Genomic DNA, 4,731 nt, shown 5'->3' with positions numbered 1-4,731 from the left:
TTGGTTGCAAGAGATTAAAGTGAGATCAAGTGAGGGAGTATTTATAGGCTAGAGATCTAAATCTAATCATTTCCAACTACCCCATTTTTCTACGAACGCCGGAAGATCCGGCGTGCACTTGCTCACACACGCTGGAACATTCGGTGTGTACCTTTTCAACCACTCCCAACTGCCAGCTGTCAATAGCCGTTAAGTCTGTTAAACACTCCAGCGAAGCCACCGGGCACACGCCGTATCATCCGACATGTAGAACTACGAAATCTAGACTTTGGAATTCTTCTCTGCAAGAAATACTTTGGCACGTACTCCGGGGTACACGTCAGGCCATTCGACTTGCATATTCTTCAAACACCTCAGTCAAATCCTCTCTGCAAGAAATGCTCCGACGTAGCCTTTTTTACACGCTAGAACATCTGGTATGGACTTCAACTTTTTTTGCTACATAACCACACAAAAATATTCCAGTGTTAATGAGACTTAGATCGCCGGACCATTTGGTGTACTTAAGATATTTTTGCCTTGATCCAAGAAACACTCCGGCGTGTTCATCTCTAGTATCGTTGGACCATCCATTGTACTAAAAAAATTCTGAGCTCATCCAATTCAAGCACTCTTGAGCTCTAACTTATCGACATCTTAACCACAAGTTTCTTTGAAATACCTAGTGCTATAAATTCACAAGTGTGCATCTAACCTTGTCTAGACTCAACCAGGTCAAACTACAACTTTAAGCCCCGCTTTATAGTACGGTCCAAAGACTAAAAAAATAGACCTAAACTACTCTAAATATCCTTCATCTCCTTAAGATACTTAGAACTAGAAGATCCTTGATATTGATGCATATGTCCTTTAATCATACATTATATCACCTTAGGGACTAAGAAACCCACTTATCATTTTAAACTAAAATTTTGATACCCTTTAAAACACACATGTTAGTCACAATAATACGTTGTCATTAATCACTGAAATATTTACCACTTACCTTGGGGTTTAGATGCTACATCGAGGCTAAGCAGGGTGTTTGGTGTCGGACGATAAAGGAGATCAGGCAGAGTCAAGGGTGATCCTAGCTGTACATGTGGAGAGCAAACAAAGCAGGAGAAGATGGATGAAGATGGCATGTTCACAACGGAAGGGATGCCGATGTAAATGACAAGGCAGCCCGAGGGATCAGGAGCGGGAGAGACTTGCCAACGGTAAATATCACAAGACGGAGTACACGTATCATCATCAAAAAGATTCTTTGGCTAGCAAGAAAGCTAGGAACCTTGGACATCAAAATATCTAGAAAGCTTTAGGGTTAAAAAAGGAATCTAGGAAACTTATGGGGTAAGAAACCTTCCAAATGCCTATAAATAGAAGGGAGGGTGGTTAAGAGCCTTCTTGAGGCAACCATTTGAGAGCATTTGTGAGAGAGTTATAGGGTTTTAGAAGAGAGAGATAAGAGTTTAGCCTATGTGTTAGGTGAGAGTTTTGTAAACTAAAACACTTTGTAATCCACTGAAAAGCTAAAACACATTTGGTGAAAGCTAGGCTAAACTCTGAAACTAAGTTAGCCTATTCACCCCCTCTAATTATCTTTCTTAGTCCTAAAATTGGTATCAGAGCTGAGTTTGATCACTAGTTGACCTTAACCGGCTTTGTAATCCGTAGACGACAATGGAGAGAAATAAAAAAATCTCGTTTTTTGAGGGTCGTGACTATTCGTACTAGAAGATGCAAATGCAGGCTTATCTCTTAAGCCAAGTAACTGCTATATGGAAGATTGTTGACTCCAATTATGAAATTCCTATTGCTTGTACTTCTTAGATCCAGATTGAACAATATGAAGCCAACAATAAGGCTAGAAATATCTTATTCAATAATCTAAGTTTTAATGAGTTTGATAGGATTCAGCACCTCCGTACTGCTAGAGAGAGTTGGTCCACTCTTAGTGTCTTTTATAAGGGCACAAGCCAAATTAAGGCTAGGCGTCATAGCACTTACAATCAGGAATATAAAATGTATATGCAAGGTCCTGGAGAGTCTTTGTATGGTATGTTTGCGAGGTCTGATGGGATTGTGCGCAATACTAGATCTACTGGGGTTTTACCTTATTTTGATCATAAGAGGGCGATCAAAGTTCTTTATGCTCTTGACTGTAGCATTTAGGAAGTGAAAATCTCTAGCATTGAGGAGTCATCTAGCTATGGTACACTGACTTGTGGTGAACTCTTTAGCTAGCTTAAGTCCACAAAAATAGTCAAGACGGCTAGTATAGGTCTAGGAAATTTCCTGCCTCAGAACATAGCATTGGTTTCATGATCTAGTAGTGGCAGTTAGGCGGTGGATGATTTTTCTTGTGTTGACCCTTCACTTGGTGGTTTTACTTTGTCTTTCTTGATCTCTATTACAAAAGAGCATGTAGATGGACTCGATGATGAAGATCTAGCATTGATCGTGAAGAAATTAACCAATTTCTACAACAACCAATGAGACTGGATGAGAGGTGGTCCTCGTGCTTGCTATGAGTGTGGTGACACCACTCATTTCAAGGCGGACTACCCTAAGCTCAAGAACAAGAAAGATCGTAACCATAAACATGAAAAGCACCAGAAGAGCAAGAAGCCCTTCTTCAATAACTGGGACAAGATGGCTAAGAAGGTGGTCAAGGCGGCTTCACGAGCTTTTGTGGCGGTGCTCAATGACATTGACACTTTCTCAAGCGAGGATGAGAGCTCAGAAGAGGAGGAGCAGCCCATGAAAAATAAGAAGAAGAACAATGACTTCACCGGCCTATGCTTCATGACGGGAGAGAATGACGACCTCAAACCTGATTCACATGAGGTACAACCATCTTATGACCAGCTTTCTGTTGAGGTAGATCGATTAACTAATGTGCTGGTTAGTCAAGATAGGTTGGTTCATACTGCGGCTAGAGAGATTAAGGAACTTAAGTCTAAGTTAGAGTGTTCATTGTCTAAGCTTGAGTTGCTTAGTTCTAGGGTGAGGGCTGAGGAAGAGGAGTGTGAAAGTTGTGTTATTGTCATAATCGAGCTTGCTGAGCTTCAGACTTTGCATGCTCAAGTTGTCGGTTGGCTTGAGACTGCCGAGAAGAAGTTTCGTGAGGAGGAGTCTAGACCTACTCTTTTAGACGCTTGCAAAAAATTCCATTATTCTCACAAAGGATGTTAAAATGAAATTCAAGTGCATTAAGGAGGTAGAGTCTAGATTGGAGAGTGTTGGGTGTTCTAAGAATGTGCAGCCAAATTGTTCCATCTGCATTGCCTTGAAGGACAAACTCAGCTGGATAAAAGAGCAAGTTTAGAAGCTCATAGCTAAAAATGAGTACCTCCTTTGTCTTATGCAGAACTACTCAGAAAGTAAGGGAAAAATTGATTTGATCTTGGCTAAGATCAAGATGTGTGCGGATAAGGCAAGATAAGCTCTAGGTTTGGGTTTGAAGAGAGTGTTTTACAACGGGATTGGAAAGACTGTTTTCTCTACATCTAACACTCTTGAGAGTGAAAAATCCAATATCAATGTCACACAGCTTGTGTTAGAAAAGAAAATTCCCATGCCACAACCCATGAAAGAAAAGCTTACACAACCTAGCAAAGCTCCTGAGCTAGAGAAAGCCCCCATGAGAGACTCTAAAGTGATCGACAGGCCAATTCCTGAGAGATGCTATGTTTGCACTTACTGCCAGAGAGAGAGTCACCTAGTTGAATTATACTTTTGCCATAGGAGAGATAAACGACATGAGTGAGAGTGGAGCACTCGTGACATGTACCATCCTTCTTATGATGTACATGAGCCTTTTCCTCGCCCTCACCCACGAGTTTTCAATGCTTTCTAGTTCTCTTCTAGAGGTGATGTCCGGCGTAGATCATACCACGATTCATATGATTTTGGTCCACGTGTCAGAAATTTTGAGTCACAACGCTTTGGCAGCCCACATTTTCCTCATCGTGGTACTTGCCCATTGCGTGCTAGGTCTGATTTACACACACCTTCTTTTAGTCTTTCTCCTCGAGTGACTCGGTGCTAGATTCCCAAGAAATTTCTTACTTACCCAAGCATTGAGTACTCAATCTCTTCTTAATATGTGTAGGTGGCAGGTGGAGACCTGGAGAACAAGTGGCTCATTGACTCCGGTTGTTCGCGCCATATAATCGGAGATGCATCATGGTTCTCCAATCTCACCCCGACAAAATAGCATGAGTACATCACATTTGTGGATGATAGAAAGGGAAGAGTGAAGGCCAAATGTATGGTAAAGGTAAGTGAGAGTTTTACTCTTAAAGATGTGGCTTTGGTGGAGCATCTAGGACATAATTTGCTTTCTATATCTCAGTTATTGGATGAGGACTTGGAAGTGCGCTTCAAGCGTAGTGCTTCTTGAGTTCTTGATTCCACAGGCATTTTAGTTTGTCAGATTTCGTCAGTTGGGAGAGTTTTTGGAGCCGATTTTTCTATGTCCTTTGGTTATTCTTGATGTTTTATTGCACAACCTTCTTATAAGCTTTGGATATGGCATGGGAGGTTAGGCCACATGAGTTTTGACTTGCTCTCACGATTGAGTGCCCTAGGCTTGATCCGAGGTTTGCCCAAACTCAAGTTGGAGAAAAAACCTTGGTTGCGCTCTTTGTCGACATGGCAAGATGGTTGTCATCTCTCACCCACTAGTTAATTTGGTGATGACTGAACGACTGTGAGAACTTCTTCATATGGATATTGTTGGTCCAT

Source organism: Phragmites australis, chromosome 2 (assembly GCF_958298935.1).
Source record: "Phragmites australis chromosome 2, lpPhrAust1.1, whole genome shotgun sequence".
NCBI classification, from domain to species: domain Eukaryota; kingdom Viridiplantae; phylum Streptophyta; class Magnoliopsida; order Poales; family Poaceae; genus Phragmites; species Phragmites australis.
Note: the sequence above shows the minus strand (reverse complement) of the source record.